At 40.6% G+C, this 23478-nt stretch overlaps 1 protein-coding gene across 4 annotated transcripts in view; it reads left to right on the top strand.

Moving 5' to 3' along the window:
- The first annotated feature begins 2604 nt into the window (after positions 1 to 2604).
- RCAN2 (regulator of calcineurin 2) overlaps positions 2605 to 23478 on the top strand; it is a 277055-nt gene continuing 256181 nt past the window's right edge. Inside the window, exon 1 of one of the 4 annotated variants that reach the window (XM_054493592.2) lies at positions 2605 to 2706. The gene's annotated coding sequence lies outside the window, so the exon portion shown is untranslated. Of the gene's footprint in view, positions 2707 to 3160; positions 3370 to 17022; positions 17128 to 23478 lie in introns of those variants that run through there. The other 3 variants (XM_054493591.2, XM_054493590.2, XM_054493593.2) reach the window with 3 other exon arrangements.

The following is a 23478-nucleotide window of genomic DNA, read 5'->3' as shown; positions in this document are numbered from 1 at the left end:
GTATAGCCCCTTCAGCAGAGTTTGTCAGTTTCTTACAAAATTAAACCTACTATATGATCTATCAATCACACTCTTTGATATTTACCCAAACAAGTTGAAAGCTTACATTCACACAAAAACTTGCACATGAATACGTAGAGCAACTTTTTACTTATTGTCAAAACTTGGAAGCAATCAAGTTGTCTTCCAACAGGTGAATGAACAAATAAACTGTGGTATATCCAGACAATGAAATATTATTCAGTGCTAAAAAGAAATGAGTTATTTGAGCCATGAAAAGACAGGGAAACTTACATGCATATTAAGTGAAAGAAGCCAATCTGAAATGACATTCATCTATATGACATTTTGGAAAAGGCAAAACTATGGGGACAATTAGAAATTCAGTGGTTTCCAGAGATTAGTGGGGAGGATGGAATGAATAGGCAGAGCACAGAGGAGTTTTAGGGCAGTGAAGCTATTCTGTGTGAAACTATAATGGTGGATATAGGTCATTACACGCTTGTCCAAACTCAAAAATTACACCACCAAGAGTGAATCTGTAAACTACAGACTTCGGTTGATAATGTTGTTTGTGTTCATGTAGCTTTATTCATTGTATTACTCCCGTGTCAGACTTTGATAGTCAGGGAGACTATGCATGTGTGGGGGCAGGCAGTATATGGGAGCTTTCTGTTCTTTCTGCTCAACTTTTCTGTGAACCTAAAAGTTTATATTTATAATGTCACATACAACCATTGAGAGGCAGTCTAGTCTAGTGGGGACTCCAAAGCCAGGTTGTCTAGGTGTGAATTCAGCTTTCCACTTGTTAGCTTCAGCAAGTCATTTATTTAATCTTTCTCTGTTTTCTTTACTATAGGTTAATTATAGTACCTATCTAATAGAGTTGCCATGAAAGTGAAATGAATTAATGTATAAAAATTCATTGGCATGGAGCGTGGCACATACTAAATGCTCAATAAATGTTAGCAAACCAAAATTCTAATCTTATTTACCACCATCCTTAACATTAGCTACCCTTTAGCCTCACTCCTTCTGCTCTCCAAAATCCTCTTCAAGCTCAGACCCCATCCCATAAACTCTTTTTCTCTCTGTATTTTCTTCTTGCCATTAACATTTGTTTTGCAAGTAACATTTTGTTCTTCTCAAGGTAAACAACATGAGGCTGTTTGTCACTTTTCATTTTTTTCCTCATTTATTATGCTTCATTCTTCACACAAACTGACAAACACAGAATTTCTCTTAGCAGTGGGAGAAATATGCGGCTATGAGAACTCAGCAACAGCATCTAGAAAAGTAACAATATCTATATTTGGTGTTAGGAAAATGGCTATGTTGATTTTGGTAATAGCTAACATATATTGAGTATCACTGTGTGCCAGGCACTGTGCTTAGGTGTTTTACATGTATTACCTCATTTAGTTCTCACATTAAATCCTGTGTTTTTTCAACTTTTCAAAATTTCTGCAATGAATATATTGCTTCTATAAGCTGAAAATTTTATTTGCAAATGTATATTCACAAAATAATAAATAGGCCCTGTTAAGATGAAAGTCATCAGTTTGGCGAAGATTCTAGGAAGTGCTCACTAATAATAAGTGAGATTTTGCTTAAAGGGTTGGGGATGCTTTACTTGGAAAGAAACGGGATCCTGGAGTGCATTAGACATGCTAGCTATTTTTACATATTTTAAAGATAGTTAGAAGAGGAATTTGACTTGGTTTCTTTGGCTTCAAAAAGTAAGCGAGAACTAATGATTCAAGGGAGGCAAGTTTTTGCTCAACTTAAGAACGCCCTTTCAGACAATTCTAACCCAAATGGCAATTATCTAAATCAAGCGACTATTTACAGATTTATGCATCCAGGGGAAGGCTGAAAGAGGGGAAGCCTAAGGTCATTTTCAATTCTGAAATTGTGTTTATGTTAATGCAGATTAATCAGAGAGAAGAGCCAACGTCTACCTTTTTTTGTTGAAAACAAACCAACCTTGATTCTATGTCAACTTTGGAAAAAAACAACGTAGTGTCTGAGTAAGTGAAGAATGATTGTGAAGCTTATGGACTGCTTCAGTGCAATCGTAATATTGTTATCAGAAAATCAAAAGGCATAAAAAGCAAAAAGAAAACGGCTTATTTATGTAGCAATTCGAAAGATGACAGAACACAAACATGATTTAAATGTTATTCACTCCCTCCCTCAGGTTGGTCTACACACCTCCTTCCTTTAATTTCCCGCACTCTCCTATGATCTTTTGCATAATTCACATTCTCTTGCCATGAGACTCAGTCCTGTTCCTATCTGTGCCACCCGTAAGCCACAGGCTTCCTTGCCCATTTGAATTGCTTTATTCCGTAAAGCAGAGACTTCTACTGGGGTTAACTTTGTTGAGCAACAGATCCACCCTAGATTCCGATTCACCTTCAGTCCCGTTTGCTGTAGGATACCAACCTCCCACTCACTGTGTCACGGCTCTCACACAATAGGATTCCTTGCAGCCCCAACCTTTCTGTCCTCAGGTCTGATGGCTGCAAATCCTGTCAAAGCTGTGAAGCCCGCGCAGGGCACCTTCAGCGGCCTGGGCTGGGCCGGGCGCAGGGCTCCAGCCAGAGGGCGCCAGCGCCCACCAAGCGCAGAAGCCCGGGAGGACCATCCAGGGGCTCCCCGACATTTCCTCAGTTAGCCAGAGTCGGGGGGCTCCGACATCTGGTAAGAAGAGTCTTTCTCCCAGTACTCCCCCACCACAGTTTGCTTCTCTGCCCATTTCTTCTGGGCTGTCGCTGCCCCCTCACCCTCAGCTTAGTATGGGACCCCGAGGAGCCTCTCCCCGCTGAGGCCGGGACTCGTGCGGCCAGGCTCCCACGTCAGGTCCCCGGAGGCTCCTGCGCCCTCCCGGGCACCTGAAGTGGCAAGGAGGGGGTGCGGGGCTGAGGGCAGACTGAGGAGGGCGCCGGGTCAGGAGGGAGGAGATGAGAAGAGGCCAGACAGGGGCTTTCGGTTTCCGTGGGTCTGATTGGAGGTTGGCCCGATGAGTCGGAGCTGGGGACGCGCCCATCTCCGCCGGCTCCTGCGAGAGCCGCCGGCTCAGCCCCTCCCTGGAGCCGCTTTGTCCCGGGTGACGGCGCTGGAGGTTGCGGGGAGGAGCGGGCAGCAGGCAGAATCCCACCGACTCACGGCGGCAGACAGGAAGGCGGGGCGCGCCGCGCCGCTTACGGCCCCACGCCCAGGCCCGCGGGCACCGCGCCGCCCCCACGCGCTCGCACCGGCGGGCAGGTGAGCAGGCAGCGCCACGCGCTAGCAGCTGGCCCCCGCGTACGCCCCAGCCGCCGCCTCCGCCTCCGCCTCCGCCGGCGCATCGCGGACGCCCAGCAGGTCGGTTATGTAACCGCGCCGGCCAGGCTCGCCCAGGCACCCCGTCCCGCCGGGGCTGACAGCAGCCCCGGGGTCGTGCCGGGGGTCCGCGGCGGGGATCTGGTCTCCGGGCCGGGTCTGGGTGCAGGGCGGGGGCGGTGGCGGGGGTGGGGTTTGTCTCCAGATCTGTGGTCAGTCCCGGCTGCGGCCGTGGGGACGGAGACCTCCCGCGACCCCCCTCTAGGGGGCGCGGGTCCAAAGGAGCCCCTTCCCCACTGCCCGTGGCCCGGGGGTTTGCCTTCCTGGAAGCAGCAGGTGCATAAGTGAAGGAGCGAGGATGACGCCTGTGATCCCCGGGACTGAGGCTTAGAGAGGGGGCTAGAAGAGACTAACTGGATGCAGAGAGCAAAGAAGATCGAGAGACCCCTTCTTCCCAATGCAGAGGCTGGGGAGGGGGTAGGTGCACTGAGGTGCAGCGGGCTGAGAATTGTCCTACTTGGGATTAGCGGGCTTGGGTCATCTAAAAATAACTTCAAGTTTGAAAAGTAAAATGGACTGGAGCGCAGTGTGCCGGGTTCGTCCTGCTGTGGGATGCTTCGCTCCAGAAGTCACCAGAGGGAACAGGCAAATCCCAGCCGCCTGATCCCTCGGCCGCCTCCAGGTCTCGCTGGTTTCCAGGGTGCCTCGGTTTGCCTTTTAGTTAATGATTTATTCTTCGAGGTACTTCTGCCTTTTTCTTATCCCAAAATGAATTATAGCAGAGTGCATGCTTTGAATCTTTCCTGTTTCTTACAATGGGATAGAGGTGTTCAACTGCCAAATGAATTTTTTTTTAAGTCTCAGTTTAGTAAAAACAAAAGTTTCTGGGATTCCTTTAATATGCATTCCCACAATTTTCCACAATTGGAGATGAAGGGATGTCACAGCATTCCAGCTCACACTTCTGTCTCCCTTCAGCCAGAATTTCACTTAACTTATCATGCAGAGGGGAGGCTTTAGGAAATGTAGGACAACTTTAACAGTGCAACTCAAGTTTCACACCTTTGTGATCCTTTATTACATCAACTTCAAAACGAAGAACAAATGTACCACAAGGTACCACGCAACACTTGCTAACTGGCCTCTGCATTCTGGGGGCACAGTGAAGTTGGAAATACCCAAAAGCTGGAAAGGATCAAGAGGCAGGTCAGCATTGACTGTCAACTAGGCAGGAGAGTGAGCATTTGGCTGCTTTTCAGCGTAGTCATTGATTTTCTTTAGCCTTAGAGCTATTATATTAAGTATGATCAGCCATTGAGTTCAATTAGTCTAAAATGTGAGTTGCACTTTGCGTTCAAATCCACTGCAAATCAAATCAGCATTTACTGAGCATCTACTACCTGAGTCCAGTCCATAGAATTTTGTGAGGGAAAAGTGTTCTCATCTAAAGCTACATGATTCTAAGAGCTCTCAAAATGCTTAGTGTGTGCAGGTCCTCCAGAACTCACCTAAATTTGGGAGGACATGACTCTTTCTCCAGTGATGAACATGTAACAGACAGAAGTGGGAACTCGAGAGCTTTCTCATTTGCAAGTGCACATCACAGTGTTAAAAACCACTTGTGTAATCATTTGCAGACAGTCATACATATCACAAATTCTTTTTATTGAGACTAACATTGACAATCACCGAGGTCTCATTTTCCTATTTTATGTTCTGTAGCATCCACTCGATCAATTCAATAATTATTTGTTGAGCAACTACTGTGTGCTTTGTAGGTCCTGTGCCAGAGGCTAAAAGAATGAGGCCCATGCCTCCCAGAAATCAATTTGGCAGAAAAGGAGAAGAAAATAAATGATAATGATTCAACATCATGAGTGTTTAATGAAGATAGAAACAAGTTTAATGGGAGCCAACAGAAGAAAGAGTGGAGGGAATCTGGAAGAGTTTAAAGAAGAGTTTATATTTGGTCTGGATCCCAATAGGTGGTAGGAGTTGTCTAGAGAAGGGGCTGGGTGTTCCATATTGAAGGAACAGCATACACACATGGCAGAAAGGTCACATTCAGAGGACACCTACATGTTCTGAGGGAAGACAGGAATGTTTAGAAAGGTTTCACTGAGGCTGGATTGTGAATATACCCTGCTAAGGAGGAGAAACCATGTGGCCCTTAATGGTAGAAATGATTTCATCTAACTTACATTTTGCAAAAGTGACTTTGGAGGCGTGAGGAGGTGGGGTTGCAAAAAGGAATGAGGAGACTTTAGACCATTGGAGTGGCACAGACCAAAACAAAACAAAAACTGCAAAACTCATGAAATGTGCCTGAACTAGATGGCCTGGAGGAAAGAGAAGAGATCTATTACAGAGCCATTTCAGGGGGAGGATCAGTAGCATTGGTCACCAAGTGGACGGTGGTATGGAAGGAGAAGCTTAGATGTCTAGAGGATGGTCAGGCTTTTAACTGAGGGAGTAAATAAGAGGAGACTTGAGAAAGATGGAGAATTTTTATTTCGAACAACCAAATGAAAATGTTCAGTAGGCACTTTTATTTTCAAATGTAATTTCTTCATTTCTGGTGCCAACCTTCTACTGATCTTACTTCTCTTCATTTCTGAGACTGTGTAAGGTTGCTTTTAGAGAAGAAGGAGAGACAAACTTAATAGCAGGAAGTTGTTTCTACCTTTATCCCCAAAAGTGGTAGTATGAACTCAGTTATTTGAACTACTACTAGTGGTAACAGTGATAATAATGATAATGATAATATCTAACATTTATTCAGTGCTTACTACATACTGAGCACAAGGAAGTCAGAACTGTACATGGTTTATCACATCTGATCTTCCCACTAACCTTATTAGGCAGGCACTGTTGTTATTCTCAGATGACTGACAAGAGAACCAAGGCAAAGAGAGGATATCTTGCATAGGTCACACAGTTTGTAAGATGTGCACCTAGAATTGAAGCCCAGGCTCTGACCAGCATTCTGAATTACCAATGTGAATTAATAGCATTAAAATAATTCTTTTTTATCCTGGAATGTGTTTTTTGCCCTAGGTTTGGATATTTGTGGCTGATGCCACAAAAGAGAACTGGACTGAGTCAGGAGTCCTGGCTTTTGACTGGGCTCTACACCTGATTTGCTGTGTGATGTTTGCAAAGTCACATCCCATCTCAGGCTTTTGTTATTTTAAATCTGTATATTCATGGAACAAGAGGTTGGTTAGATGCTCTCTAGGGAGTGTGACATTCTAAAGTCTTGCCGTTTGCTTTCTCAAATTCTCTACTACTAGAACCATTGGTTTGGGTTAAGGTCGTACCTGTCTGGTCACTTAGAGGATAGAAATACTTCAAAGAGGATTAACACAAATGGGGGCTTCTCCTTAATAGTTTGGTGTGAACTGATCCATTTTACAGAGCTAATGGGAGTGCCTGAGGTTGGGGAAGCATGGTCCTGGAAGGGGAACCCTGCCTGCCTGGGCACTAAAGTAGAGGAATCTCCATGGTCACTTACCAGTTTCTTTTCTTTAGACATGTTACTTTAACTCTATGAGAGTTTCCTCATGTCTGAGAAACTGGGGCAATTAATGCACATATTGTGAGATTACTGTGAGGATTGAAGCAGTACTATAAACCAGGCACCACACACAAGTCCGTCTCAGTGAAGGTGCTCAGGAAATGGAGGTCCCACCCTTTGCCCCCAGGGTAAATGACATGTAGAAAGGGAAAGGTAGAGTGTTTCTGAAGACAAAGTTTCCTACTTCATAGTTTTGATAGGGGCCACCTCTTAGTTAAGTATCATCTATTTGTCTAAGAAAGAAGTGTATGTTGATAGTATAAAAACACACAGCACATTAAATAACTTCCAAAATGTGCATCTCTCAAGTATTCATTAATAGGTTACCTTCTTAGAGATAAAGAAGCATCAACATTCCACAACACAGAGTTTTCAATTCTTCTTTTGCCAGTTTATAAGGAGGCCAATGTTGCTGTAAATAAAGAAGTAATATTGCCAAGGTTGGTCATACTGGATTCTATTATTATAGCATAGAATAGAGAGGGGACAGAATGATTTTCTGTTCTGTATGTGTCTGTGCACAGACATGTGCTTTGTCTTCCTGAAGAGTTTTCTGCCTCTGCCTGTAAAGTGTTCACTGTTCTTGTATCTTTTCGCTTGTTACCAACTCCAGGTGTCATATATTGTAAGTTAAATTAATTAGTTGAGGAATATTTTTAAAGATGGAAGCAGCTTTAAACTCAATGGAAACTTCAAAAATCCCTTAAAAATGATAAAGTGAGTGACCATGAATGGTACTTTCCAGAAGTTAAAGAAATGCTTCCAAATACAGCTCAAACTCCCTGCAGTTCAGAATGCCCACAGAAAATATTTTTTATAGTATGGATGGAAACAGCCTTATTTTCATATCTGATCTTCTATATTCAACTTACTGTAAGACAAGGGATGAAATTTTGGAATCTTAAGCTTTGGAATGTATGCATAAAAATACATTGTAATGGTAGCTATTGGACCAAAGAAATGTATTATTTTAGAGCTAGATCCTAGATTTTATTACTATTCCTTAGTTCTTTGTGGGAATAATTGCTTTATTATATCATGTAACTGAGATTTGCCTGTTCCAAAATATTATAATTTCTCTGAAGCCTCGGGCCATGCCTTAGTACTTCTCATACAGTGTTGGGAATGAAGTATAAAGAGCATGGGCTTGGCATGAAAAAGCCTGGATCTCAATCCTGGTGCTGTCATTTCCCTGCTATGTGACCTTGAGCTTCCCATTGACCTAACAGTCATAGGAACTGGCATTTGTTGAATGCTGCCCCTGTTCCAGATGCTTTGCTCAGCATGCTACATACGTTATCTCATTTAATCCTTACAACAACTCCACAAGGTGGGTATTATCATCACTATTTACAGAAAAGCTCACCCTGAGGATCAGGGGGAATAAGCCACTCAGTGCTGATTCTCTGAGTTGCAGTTTTCTTATCTGTACAATTAGGAAAATAATACCTAATCTCCCCACTTTACAGAGGTGTGAGGGTGATGTACTATGAGTTTGTGAATGTTCACGGAAAAATGGACTGCTCTGCACAGATATTGAGGATGATTGTCACAATAGGGACCTACTAATAACAAGAAATCAATTATAGGTGGGCCTGGTATAGTACCATGGCTGTGAGAAGAAAGATGTCCAATGCATATAAAATACATTTATATAATGCATTAAGAATGTTGTATTTCCTTGCCCTGTTCTTTGGTACAAATAGCTTGTTTTTTTCGGGGGTAACTTATTTGTTGTCAGTACCAATGTGGGTCAGGTCAGGCCAGGGCTGATCAGGACATGGAACTGGGTCCAGCTGGTGAAGGGGGAAGGAGACTGTGGTTTGAAGAGAAGAGGTACTGCCAGAGGGGTGTTTTAGTATAAACAGAGAAGGGTGAAAGTCAAAGCCAAGGTCGAGGAAAGGATAGGCATGATGTGGAGTGCAAGGAGTCATCATCAGGGTTTATATCAAGTGTGAGTGACAGGCAGAACATGGAGTCTGCTCATGAAGGCTAGAAATATTTTCCAGTGTCTGCTGAGGCCTGTCCACTCAGCAGGAAAACTAGGGACCCTCTGTCCTGAAGTTTTAATGTTTTTTTTTTCTTGGACATATGTGCTTTCTAGAAAAACTTTGGAAAACACAGGAAAGTATAAAAAGAGAGAATTAAAATAACACATATTACAATGAGCAATTGACAATTACTATAAACATATTGATGTACTTTTCACTTTTTATATGCATATTTTTATAGAAATGGAATTATAACTGTGTACAGAATTTTGCATTCTGTGCATTTCACTGAAAATTTAAAATAACTTTCATATGAAGCCAATAATCTTTTTGAATATTTTTCTCATTAGCTGCATAGCATTTCCATGCATAATTTTATCGTAATTCATTTACACTTTCCCCTATTGTTGAACATTCAGATGGTTCCCAATGATTTAAGATATCATATATACTACCTTGATAAACATCTTTGAGCACAATTTTTTTCTATGTTTTGGATTATTTTCTTAGGACAGATTGTTAGAAGTGGAACTATTGGCTCAAACAGATAGACCTTCTTAAAGCTTTCTCTATATACTGACGTTGCTTTTAATTGTTTTTTTAGCAGGTTATACTAATGAACATTCCCACAAGCAATGCAGGAGAATGCAGATGTCACCTCTGTCCTTCTTGTAAGCACTCTTTTTGGTGAAGATAAGGGCTTGATGGTGTTAGTGCTTTCCAGAGATAGCCCCTACCCTGGAAATATTCATGCCTAACAATTGGTTCAAGGAAGTTAGGCTTTCTTTTAGAGAGTTGAAGATGAGTGGGTGGGGATCTGGTAGATTCAGCATACATGAGTGTTTGTAGGAAAGTTGATTTCTGTGGATGGCGTCTCTCCTGATGTTTCTGTTATCAGTGGCCTGGCCCATGGATACAGCAGCCTCAGTGAGACCTGACTGCTGACAGCTGTCATCACAGCCTGCTGATCGGCTAACGCGGACTTACGCTAAGTAGAATAGAACAAACTCTGCTTATGTGAGAACTGCTTCAGTTTGCTTCTTCTGGCTTCTCAATTCAGCAAAAACAGTTTATAAATCCTGAAAAGTTATCCTGAAAGATATTGACAGCAAATATGGGCACTTATTTGCATTAGTTCTGTTGTTGCTTTAGCTGGTTTTGACCAGCTCCCCTTCTGCTTTTGGGCAAGCTTCAGACAGGCAGGTCTTTGTTCACCTTCTACTCAATGAGACACGATGCAGAGAAAACCATTTTGAATAAATAACTAAGATAACCGTTGGAATCTTCTTAAAAATCACTTAAATGGTCATTTTTCTAATTTGATGACTATTCAAATTAGTCTTTTCAAAGAAAAAAAGGCTCTACATTTACTATTAGGCTACCATATCAATTATAGTATTTTGATTATATTGACCAATTTATTGAGGTAAACAGCCAATTTGAAGTATTTTCCCCCACAAATTTGTCTGAAAGTCAGGCTAGATTAATTTAATTGATTATTTATTTTGACTTCTGTAACTATTAAAGCTAAAAGCCCAGTATCTGGCCAAGACAAATCAGTGCTCAGTTTATAATTCTCTTATGAGGTTTAATAATTTATCAAGAAAGAAATTATTTATTTGATTACAGATATCAGCACCTGAATTTTGAAATAGCAATGTAAATTCAGATAAATTAATGGTGGTTCAAACAAAATTTTATTTGCTCAACAGCAAAATTTCTTAGCCTTGACAAGTGAAAACTAATAATTTGTGAATATGTTAATTTTGTCCTGCTGTGGGCATTAATATTTATTTGATCTTTTATGACATACAAGCAACTATTTATTTTAAAAAGTGTCAAAGTTTGGTCAGGAAAGATATTTAGCAACTGGCATATCACAAAATGTGTTTATTTGGTAGCTTTTATTTTCTTATTTCTCTGTCTCTTGGTGCCTTCTGTTCTGCCCATTACACTTCAAAATTTGACAAGGTAAACAAAAAAAATTTGACAAGATGACATTTAGGTGATGCACTGAGTTGAATTACTTGCTCAGTCAGATTTTCAAAGGCTGACCTTCTGACCTTGTGTCTAAGTGCCGCAACACATGAACACTGTGGGGATTCTTGGCTTGCACCCTGGATGCTGCTTTGGTTTCAGCCTCCTGAGATATCATGGGTGGGGAGAGGAGATTTCCTTCCCATTCTGTTTGTAATCACACTGGGAGGTTCAGTGTCTTGTTTTGGAAGGGTAAGAGGGCTATCATAGCCCCTACGTGTATGCAGACTGATTTGGAAGGGTCAGCTCCAGGTGGAGGTGAGATGGAATGATAAACCTGAAGAGCTTCCTGTGGCTCCTCTGGATTTAAATTGCTTTCATCGAGCCAACAACTACTTCCTTCAGGCTGTATGAAAACTGCTCAAATAATTAAAGTGGAAACTAAGGATATTAAGAAACTTAGAATGGCTCTAGATGGGATCACTTATGTTCTAGTGTAATTTTCGATAGCTTACATGGGACATGGGGCAGTCCACAGTGTGCTTGTGGGGAAACCTAGGTGAGTGGCTTCCCCTGTGCTCCTTCCTACCAGACAGCTCCCAGGAAGCCATATGGCAAGCACTGAAGGGAATGACCATGTATGATTCATGGAATGACCTTTAGGGTCTCCAAAAGTAGAATGCCCAAATGTGGCAGCTCCTCATAATGCTTTCAGTTTTGTTCCTTAAAATAGCCTTTAAAATCTTATGCTTATACAAAGATGACTATTTATCAAAAGACTTTTGTCTTGGGTGATAAAGATTAAACATATGCCATGCTTTTGGTGCTTTTTACCCTTCATTTAGCCTCTTCCTCTTAGCTCAACCATTATGATGTCCTCACAACCTCTCCTGGCTATTGGCTTACAGTTCAAGCCAAGATGTGATACTATGAGAAGGTTATTTTATCTGAGTAAAATTAGAAATATCTTAATGGATATTCATGAAAACTAATCCTAGGTATTTTTATGACAGTATAACTTTCAAGGGCATATCTTATAGGAAAGAAAATCCAAAGAATAATGCAGGTTAGAGACCTTTACCTAACTGGTGTTTGGGACCCATTTCCATATATCTGGGAGCCTGACATGGTGGATTTCCCAACAGACCACAACAGCACTCCTCCTGCCCCATTTCCAACAACACAATCCCAGATCATGGCAGAATCCTCCCGTTCACTGTTTAGGGACTTTACCTTTAGCCTCTGTTTTCATTCTTCTTCTCTCACCTCTCTCAATGATCCTAGGGCTTGAAAACAAAGATATATTATTCTTTTTCCAAAAAAGGGGAGTGATATTCAGATGGCAGAATATATACACATAGCTAAAGGATATTAAATTTAATATCCTTTAATATTAAATTAATATTATTTTTAATATTAAAAAATGTATTAGTCATTTGAGGTCAGTTGATGAGCATCTAACCTTGGTTCTTTACCTAGAAATGGTTCTTTATCTTAACTAGATATCTAGAAATTGTTCCTAATCTAGTTTGGTGAGAGCTTATCTTTAAGATAACAGTTTTTTCCCCCAAGTGTTTTTTACTCAGTTTTTATTATTCCTTTTTGGATCAGCCAGTCCTTTGAGTGATTTTCCAAAGTATCAAAATTATGCCTCTTCTTGCTTTTAGATTTTTTCCTATTGAGATATTTATATGCAGCCTTTATAGTATCCTAATCATTGCTTAAACACACCATTCCTATACCTCTTTCTTTATCCTAGGGTTGGTTTATGCTAATATCAAGATGAAGTTATTCTCAAATTGTAGGGTTTCTGTCATTCGTATCTATTGTCAATCATGGCAATGTAAATGCTGCCAAATGCATGCTTTTTTTTCCTAGTTGCAAATTGACTTTTTATGGCTACTTATTAGAGAACCCCAGGAGGCCAATAGTAATAATTGAGACACAGCTGCAAAAGACCAGATATTACTTCTTCAGCTTCCTATTCTAACAAATAATGAACCACCAAGTTGTTTATAAATAAATCAAAAGTCTTTGTAATAAATAACAAACTAAGAAGCAAATGCATACAATTTTCAGATATGAAGAGTTATAGAAATGCGAGATATACTGATAATCAGAGTAAGAATTGTTTTACTAATGAGAACCAATTTAGAGAACATTGCAACTATATAAAATTATAATTGGATTTTCTCCCAACTCTATTTCTTGAAATTCAAGTCTTTCTTCAAATTCCATTTCTTTTATATTTCTTCAATTCCTGAGCCCTCAAAAGAGCCATCACTCTTTGTTGAACCTGTATTTATGGCACATCCGTAGATAACCTATATATCTTATTCACTCATATATTTCATTAATTCATTTACCTCTACTATGAATCAGGTGTGCTGACCACTAGGGTATAAAAACCAGTAAGACATAATCCCCATCTTTAGGGAAATTAGAGTACAGTAGACTTTAAGTTTCTTACTTGTTTATCTACACCTCCCTGTAGACAGTAAGTGCCCCCAGGGTGAAGACTGCACCTACTCATTCATTGCCATGGCCCCTGCTACACTCATCACTATGGCTTGCATATGGCGGGCACTCAGTCAGTGGTAAAATGAACTAACTATCCATCATATTTATTCTAAATAATTCAGAAACACAAACTTGAAGATATCAACACCTTCAAATGTCTTTAAAGCCTTTGTTCTCTTCACATAATTATTAACTATAAAAGCAAGTGGCCGGGCGCGGTGGCTCACGCCTGTAATCCCAGCACTTTGGGAGGCCGAGGCAGGCGTATCACGAGGTCAAGAGATCCAGACCATCCTGGCTAACACAGTGAAACCCTGTCTCTACTAAAACAAAAAATTAGCTGGGTGTGGTGATGGGTGCCTGTAATCTCAGCTACTCAGGAGGCTGAGGCAGGAGAATGGCGTGAACCCGGGAGGCAGATCTTGCAGTGAGCCGAGATCACGCCACTGCACTCCAGCCTGGGTGACAGATCGAGCCTCCATCTCAAAAAAAAAAAAAAAAAAAAAAAGTAACTCTACATGATAAGTTTGTCTAGTTTCATTTTGTGTGGGTGAATAGGTTTCTTTTCTCCAGAATGTGACCTAGTACCACATCTCTGTGACATAACAAAGCACCAGATATGATTGAGAGAAGTGTCTGAATGTTTTATAGGCAGATGTATTAAATGCTTCTTCTGTCTGAAACTCAAATTATTTTGAAATGCTTCTGTTTTGGTAAGATAGTGCATCCTTTCTTCTTTTGTGGAACTTGGATACAAAGCAACTGAACAGGAATAATTGTGGATATTTATTGGGGACCTATTAAGCACCAAGCACTGGCTAAAGACCCCACATGTTATCACATATTGTCCTCTCGACAAACCTGTGAGGTAAGTTCTGTTTTCATCCTGCTGTTCTTTAGATGAAGAGACTGAGGATCAGGAAGGTTGAGTTACTCTCCTATAATTATACTGGTAATAAGTGGGAAGCCCAGACTCACCAATGGTCTGTTTGTCACCACAGCCCACCATTCCTTGTCAAAGTAGGATTTGTAAAGGCATTTGTGGGGCCCGCTTTATAATGAACAATACTGCTGCATGGTTTTGGTGCCTGAATTTGTGTTTTTTATTTGCAATCCAGTTGGTCCAGTGCTATTTTAGTAGCTGTGGGCTTATGGGAATGAACAATGGACTTATGTAATTTGCCTCAAATGAAGGCTGTATGACTGCATGGCACACTGGTCCAGTATGTTTAGTTTTGCTGTGGATAAAGAAATGTGGCCGGGCACGGTGGCTCACACCTGTAATCCCAGCACTTTGGGAGGCTGAGGCGGGTGGATCATGAGGTTAGAAGATCAAGAACATCCTGCCCAACATGGTGAAGCCCCATCTTTACTAAAAATACGAAAATTAGCCGGGCATGGAGGTGAGTGCCTGTAGTCCCAGCTACTCGGGAGGCTGAGGCAGGAGAATTGCTTGAACCCGGGAGGTGAAGGCTGCAGTGAGCTGAGATCGCGCCACTACACTCTAGCCTGGGCGACAGAGTAAGACTCTATCTCAAAAAAAAAAAAGAAATGTGAGACAGACCCTACTGCACGGCAGGTAGTGGGAGCATTCTGAATCCCAAGACACCTGTGTTGGGGTTTTCAATATCATAGCCATAATGAAAATGGAGGGTTACTTTTAGGAAAACATCATCATCTGAATATTAAGTAAATGTTCATTTGAATGGAATTGGTGTTACACTTTTGTGGGTATTTGGTTAAAACTTTTACTTGGCATTTGATGATTTTAGAGGAGCTGAAACTATAAGAATTTTTATGTTTGTGTGTATTTAAGTATCATTACAATAAAAGCCATGTAAGTCAAAATTGGGAAAGGAAGCATTCTAAATTGTTTTTCCTAAAAAGGATGCTCTGTACTCAGTTTTTCAAAATCGAGCATACTGAATTATTCTGAAATACCTAATGAAAATCTTCAATGCAAAAAAATGATTTCACACCCATCAGGGGTCCGGCCTGCCCACTCTAAGTCTTTCTTGAGAGATAAGTCATTGATATTTCCTTTGAACCTGTAAATATTATCTGGGACAGTAAAGGTCTGACCTTGGGTGAAACTCTCCATTGCTGAGGTTCTCTAACGCACCTTCAATTGGCCCTGGCTGTCAAGATGCTTGTAGATTCTTTGTCGTCCTTTGTCCTGATTCTGATAATTCACAGTTGTATGCACATCGCCAATTGTTTATAATCGTTTTCTTATCACCACCATAAAGATTTGTGAATTTGGGCTAGGAAGTAGTACCCAGCCTCACTTAAGCAGAGAAGATAATGACAATATACTGGAATTTTAAAAGCTTCTGGCTTAAAAGGTCTCTCAGTCTGTCCAAAATGACTACATTAGTTACTTTTGAGTAAAGAAAAAGCAAGTCCTTGTTAAATGCAGACATGGGAAGAGGAGGTAGTATCTGACAGCATATTTATCCTTAGTTCTTCAGTGTTGCTTTATGACGAATTTCCAGTAAGACTTTGGAGCACTAGAACGGAGGACAGTGAGGTCTGATGGAAAGGGAGGAGAAGCTCATTGTATAGCATGTGGACATAGACATGTGATGGGACTTATGAGTGAAGAAGGAGGAAACCAGGAAGGAAAGGCTAGCTTAAGAGCAGTGCCAATCTTGGGTAGCCCAGGGCCATATTGTAAAAGAGGGGACTTTTTTTTTTTCTGTGCATAATGTACTTTTCTTCTGTTATTTACAATTTCAATAAAGGTTTTCTATTTTAATAAAATGTGTAGAAATGTGTTATAGGTGTTTGTTGTTGTTACTGTATCACTATCATTGTTATTATTTCCCAACAGCCTGCATGATACAGAGAGATTATCACTGGGTGCACAGAGTGGGAAATTCAAAGAGCTGGGCTAGATGGGCTGTGATTTTCTTGTGAGAGATTGGGCTTTCCCTTAGTAACATTTTGGCCTCAGTTTTCTAGTTTACGTCATTAAAGTGTTGGGCAAAATGATCATTAGAGTTGCTGCCAGCTCTTTCATTCTTTGTATATTCTAGTCTTTGCAAGAAATCAACATAGAATCCTTGGAATATTTCATGAAAATGACCGATGGTAGTTCTGATTGTTATTTTAATGCTCATCTTTCATGCAGAGCTATTCTTAGTTAAAGACTATGGGAGTACTTACTTTTGTTATCTTTAGTGAGAGAGGTATTTGATAGCTTTTCAGGGCATCCTTAAGATTGAGCCACCAGCTGATCAAACATTTGCATATGCTTAGAGTTAGCCATTTTATGGTAGGAGCTTTTCTGTTCCTTTCTCTGAGTTTGCTTTTAATTATACTGCCTTCTGCCAGGGTACTTCCACCCTAGAGATGGCAAGATGGATGTGTCTTACATCCTAGCCGGGTCTTCAACTGACAGAGGGGAGAAAAGGATGGCATCGATTTTTGTAGAAAGTGGTAACTTGATGTTATTTTTATACTTTGTTACAACTCTGAGTGTATTGTCTGGCAAATCTCTTCAGTAGATAATATTTATATTAATAGGTAACACTTATCTAGAACCTATTTTGTGCAAGGTATTATTTTAAACATTTTACTCATAAAATGACATCTGATCCTCATAATATCTTCATCCACATTTGACAGATGAGGAAACTGAGGCACAGAGAAGTTAAATAGCTTGCCAAGGCCCCACAGCTGATAAGTGGCACAGCTGGAATTCAAAGCCAGGCATCAGCACCAACATCTGTGGTTTGTATACAATTTGATTCTAGCTTTTATGTGTTACCCAAAAATGTTAGACTCAATTTTATCATTTTTATAAATTGAGCCTTGAAGAGCTCGCCAATAATTCTATCCTAAAAGTGGATCAACTCATATGTTTTGCGCCTGCTTTTCTGTTTTTCACTTTTTATGTCGGGTAAATAAGCTGTTAGAAACCAACAGAGTCCATGTATCATTAAGTACCAGAGTTGGAGAGGGAGAAGGGGAGGATTCTAAAGGACATGATGAACAGCCAGATAAAGAGTTACATACAGTGAGGTTTAGAAGGGCCCTAAATGCAGGAGCTTCTGTCCCCCTGCAAGTTGAGATGTGCCACCCTCCTGGCCCATGGATGTATTCAGTAACCTGGAAGCAATCCAAACTCTGTTCTTTTATGTTTTTTTGGAGGATTCATCAGTCAGGTATGATTGATTACATGATTGACCACTGGTGATCAACCCAACCTTCAGTTCCTTTCTTTTCCCTTGAGGTCAGAGTTGGGGGACCAAAAGTTTTAACCCTTTAATCTCACAGTTGGCTCACCCTGGCAACCAGCCCCTCATCTTGCAGTTATCCAGGGGCTTTCCAAAAATCTCCTGACTGAAAGGGGCTTGCAATGAGTAAGAGAAGACATGTTCATCTTTCTTGCAGTGTAACTGCTGTAAGCTGTTTAAAAAACCTAGAACAGAAGACAAAATATTTTCACAAAAGATACTCCTATTACTCCTATCACTCTAATCACTTCGGAAATTACAAGGGTTTCAGGAGCTGTGAGCCAGGAACCTTGGACAAAGACAAAAATATATGTTTCCTTTTATATCACAATATCACAGCATGATACAAAGAAACTTCCACCTTCAGGATTCTATCTTAGAGGGCTGGCACCATGTTTTGTTACTCACCACTATGTCCTTCATGACTAAGCATCTTGCATGTAACAAGCACTCATGAAGTATTATTGAAATTTTTGAATAGATTGGATGACCGTTGATAGCATTCTAATTATGTTATTAATATTCAGTGGATTATTTTTTACCTAACCATAAAAATAATGCTACATAGCTTTATGGATTATTTGTTTCACTTCATGCATGCCAATTTACCAAAAAATATTGCCTTCGTTATTTTGGCCTAGTGGGATGGAAACATCAAGATTCAGGGGGTCTTCATTCTCGTTCTGATTCTGTTGTGCTAGCTATGAGATGTTGAGCAACTGAGCTTCAGTTTCCTACTCTGTAAAATGGGGATTATAATAACTGCGCTGGTGATCTCATAAGGCTTGTGGAGGGTCAGATGGCATAAAGCTTAGGTGACAAAAGATGAAAGGCATTATTATTCCCAGCATCACCCACTAGTACATTCCCATTATCTACTACCCCTTCTTCACCAGTGTTACTTAGTCCACCTGAATGTTCCATCTTTGGCTTCAAATTTTAAAAAAGAGTCCATGAGAATGTCTGTTAGATGAACACTGGAAAAGAGAAAGAAGACCCATTCTGGGTGATTCATGACATCCCCATTTGACCCTGAAAGCTGTGAGGGCAGGGATCATGGTTGTTCAGTTTGCTTTGTTTTGTTTATCAAGAGCATGGTAGACCCTCCGTGATTGTTTCTTGAATGAATAAACATAACTCCTGACTTCCAGTATTAGATCATAGAGTCGAGTAGCCATTCTGTGCTCCATGAGGGTGGAAGCAGCAGTCACCATCAGATGCTGGAGAGTGCAGCATTTCAACTGCTCTACTTAACATAATACAGAAACCAACCTGTGCGGAGGGAGAGAAGTGACTATAGAGAAATAATTTCAAGTTGAAATAGCTAAAGAATGTTGGAATTATAGCTTTTCTGTTTGTTTGGAAAGAATTGAAGCCTTGGAAAATCCTTCTTCACTTCCCTCCAAGTGTCTTGACATTGGAGAAGAGGGTGGAGCAGCTCATCTCCTCACAGCCTGCTCACATCTCCTTTCTACAATAAGCACTTACCTCCCTACTCCCTGCTTTGCAATTGACATAACAATTCACTGCCTACCTGAAGTTAAAAAATGGAATTGCTGCTCTGTATGGCCAATAAATTAGCCTAGAGAGCATGACTTTTACCTACCAGAAGCTTGCTCAAGTGGGCATTTCTTGAAAACAGCAATGGCTTCTGCTGTTGAAGCAGAGGATGGCAACATGCAGCTATTAGAGGGTTTCTCCCCTCCGTAACCAATAGTCATAGAGCCCTGAGAGTACTGAGTCATGTGCAGAAGGACCTCACCTCCAACCTAATTTCCAAGTGACCAGGAATCAACAGCTGGTCATCAGCTTCCCTCTAAGATGTGTGCTGCTGGGTTCCAGAGATGAAATGTGGGCCCAAACTGTGTTCATCCCACGGCAAATGGGGCCCTTCTTTGTCAGGACATGGACTGAAGCAGAGGTAAAAGAAATATTTAGAACAAAACTAGTTTGGGCATAATGATATTAAGTGCAAAGGGGCGGTGGGGGGCAGAGGCTGGAATGCTAAAGCCAAGAGCAGCTCTGTATTCTCAGGAAGGTTTTGAGATTACTCAAAAATGAACGACACAGATGCTTGTCAGGGCTTTCTGAGCACTTTCTGAATATTGCTTTAATATAAACTTCAATGAAATAAAGGGCTTCCAGATATTAATCTAGACCAAGAGGAAACATCTTCAGAGCTTCTGGGATATTCTTATACAGAAAAATAAAAAAACTCATTTTAATCCAGTATTTCTTAAAAATTGAACAATGTGACAAAATACTTCAACAAATATTTGGAAATCCACAAAAATGCCTAGAGCAACTTCCTGATTTAGAAACAATAATGTGAGTAGTAAAGCAGTAAGACAATGTTCACCTAGAAAAAATAAGCCTTGACTTTCCCCTTAGAGTGCAGTAGGGCATTGGTATATCATTTTTCTATGCCACCTGCTGCTTATGTTTCTTTCCCAGCTACTCACCCCCTAATTGTGTTCAATTTATCTTTTGTTCCTCCCCTTTGGAACTGAACTTTTGATGGCAGAGGAACTCCAATCTTGAGATCAAAGTTATTTATTAGTCTTCAGCATCCCTAACTTTCACATAGCAATGATTCCAAAGGATTTCCTCCTTTCCCAAAACCTACTCACTATGCTATTGTGAGGAGGTTTTTCCTAATTCTCCCACTTCTCTATCCTTACCTGTCTCTTCCTTTCCAAACCTACCATCACTCACTTCTTGCAGAACCTTGTTGATGGCTGCTTAGGTGGTCTTCTATCCATATGCCCCCTCCAACTCTTAACTGAGCTGCTAGGGAATTTTGTTAATATTTATTATGATATTAATAGCACTCTGTTGCTTCAACAATATTCCTCATTCCTGGCCTTTACCTACTGAGCTAGAAACAGATTTTATGTCATGAAAGGTACATGGCAATATGGCTTCCCCCTGCCTCCCCACCACCCCATATGTCAGTCTGGACTCCTGTAGTTCTTTTAATATGCGGTAAGCTCTCCCTTCTGTATATATTTGCTCAATATTTTTCCTCAGCCTGGAATGTTCTCTCCACCCTGCAGCTACCTCCCACTACCCTTTCTCTAAATGTCTGCTGCATTCCTCTCTACCTATTCACTAATTCTGCCTGTTCCTGAAGCATTTCCTGATTCTCTCTCCAGCTAAATCCCTTTCCCCTTTGAGTCCCCAGAGCTCTGCCTATTCTACTCTTCTTCTGATGTCCACCTCCATTCTGGGCCCGGGTGTCCCTGCATAATCACAGTGCCTCTCCTCCACCACCCACTCAGGATGAGTCCTTCTGTCCAACTCTGAATCATCTAAGAGGAATCAGGATAGTTTGCACATAGTAGCTTCTCAATATATTATTTTAAAGAGAAATATGTGAGTTTATATGTAAGATTCAAAAGTTAAAATACTATCTCTGTTTTATAAATGTACCCTCATTCCTTTCCTGAGAGTTTATATGAAGAGTGCCCCTAAAGAATAAAATGACAGAGGAAAATGGTTTAATATCCATGGATATTATTCAGACCTGAATGATAATCAGCAGCCTTTCCCTTATCCACAGTCAAAATATGTCATTGATTTATCTAACAATTATCAGGTTAAAAAAAATCCCAAGTTAGTTTTGGATAATGCATAGTTTTCTTTATGAAAATATGAGGTCATAAACCTGCTGAGCATATACTGGACTAGCACTGCCATTGATGTGTTTTTTATGCTGCTGTTATTGACATTTGGTCCCTGATGGTAATGGAAGACTCTAGTCTATTACAATTCTGATATTTTATTGGTGATTTATAGGTAATAGTTTATTGTTTAAAGAGAACAAAAAAAATAGCACAGACAGTTAGTTAAAGAATTCAGTTCACTAGACATTTACTGAATGCCTATTATATGCTAGGTATGAGATAGGGGTGTGTGTTTGTGTGTGCATGTGTCTGTATGTGTGTGATGTCATTCTTGATATTAAGAAGCTATAAGGTAGGGTCATAATTGATTATGGAGGATCAAACAGTATACCGTAAGATATTGTATATGGCAAAAGAAAGGAGAGAAAAGCATTGGTATGCTTTAAGAGTTTGCAAATTAATAAGAGAACACATAAATGTGTATATGTACATTTAAACATGATTTATAGAAACAGACAGACATACATGCATATACCTAATCAAACTGTCCTGAAACATGACTTCTAAAAGTTCAGGGCTGTGGACCCCAGGAAAATCACATTGTCACTTAAATTAAAAACTACGCTTATCTGGAAAACAAGATTTGGAGCTTAAGCTTGGTATTCTGAGTTAGTCCCATGAAGGGACTTTTTCTCGCTCTGGGCTACCAGAAGCCAACCTAAGTAGCTCTTCTCTGGGTGAAAATCCCTAGATCTTGTTACTTCAGAAAAAGTTCCAGTGTTCCTGCACTCTTTTTCCCAGACTGATTGGCTTAACTCAGTTGGTATGTCCTCCAAGTTCCTTCTTCTTTCAAGACTTACATGTCTTAGAATCTAAGATTAAGATTGAGTTTTGATTCCCCAGTCATTCAAGAAATTCTACTTAGTCTGTACTAGATACTTGGTACAATGTTGAGTTCTAGAGATACAATGTGAACAAGGTAGACAATCTGCATTTGCAGGTTGGAAAGAGAGGCAGCTACACAATTACAGTACAGCAATTGTGTCTTTCTCCATTATGATGGAGAAAGACATCATCATGGGGGATTTATCTTGGAGTTAAACATCTTCACTGTCCTCTCCGTTGCCTGGCTGAGCACAGGGGAATGGGATGGAGAGAGTCACAGAGAGATTTGACAGAGATGAAACTAACACAGGCACTACAATGGGACTATTGCTCGACTTTATTAGTCTTAGCTGGGTACCTACAATATAGTGATATGTTACAGACCATTGCTATTAAAAGGAAGTCCCAATACATCCATCTTTAGAATTTATATGTGTGCTTTTATGTCAGGAGACAATCTGTAGCCTTTTGAATATGGGTTTCCATTACATTGTTTGGAATTTGGGATATATTTTCCTAGGAAGCATTGTGAATTATGACCAGATCCCCAGGCTAGCCCAAAAGCCTGTTATATGCATGATGAACTTGATGTAAAGTACAGGAGTGTTGATTTGAGAGATCTTAAAAGCTATGTTGTGGTGGGAAAATATTCAGAATTCCAGGTTGGAATACAAGCAAGATTATTTTTCCCTTTGTAGCCTTTACAGTGAGAACAAGGTTTCCTGTTCCCCACCCACTTCCTTACAGAACAATGCGAGGAAGAATTCCACCAGGTGCAGGTCGCTGAGTCCTGGGATAGGTGCTCTAGGGGAGGTAAGGTCTAGCAGGTGGTAAGAGGTAAGGGGGACTGTGTGAGTGTGTGTGTGTGTGCACACATGCACCTGGTTGTTGACTGTTGAAGAAGGTTCCTATACTATTTTAAGTGCTTTACATGTATTATCTAATTGAATCCCTATAACACACCCCCTTGCAATGGTACCATTATTATTCCTCTAAAATTGTGGTGTGTTTCAGGGCTCAGGCCTTAGACCTCTTCTCTCACTAAACTCGCTCATACAGACCCATGGCTATAAGTGTCATCTATTTTATTCCCCTTTCCCCTGAACTCTGAACTCATGGCACCAACTGCTCATTACTTAGATGAATAATAGCACTCTTCATGGCGTGTCCTAAACTAGACTTCTGATTTCATCCCTCTGAACTTGCTCCTGCCACAGCCTACTGCACCTTAGTAAATGGCAGTTTTGTGCTTCTAGGTCCTCAGGCCAAAATCTTGGTATTACTCTTCCATCTTCTCCTACCTCATATCCGATCCATCAGCAAATACCATGTGT

Source organism: Pongo pygmaeus, chromosome 5 (genome assembly GCF_028885625.2).
Source record: "Pongo pygmaeus isolate AG05252 chromosome 5, NHGRI_mPonPyg2-v2.0_pri, whole genome shotgun sequence".
NCBI lineage: Eukaryota > Metazoa > Chordata > Mammalia > Primates > Hominidae > Pongo > Pongo pygmaeus.
This window is presented reverse-complemented; position numbering and strand designations above follow the sequence as displayed.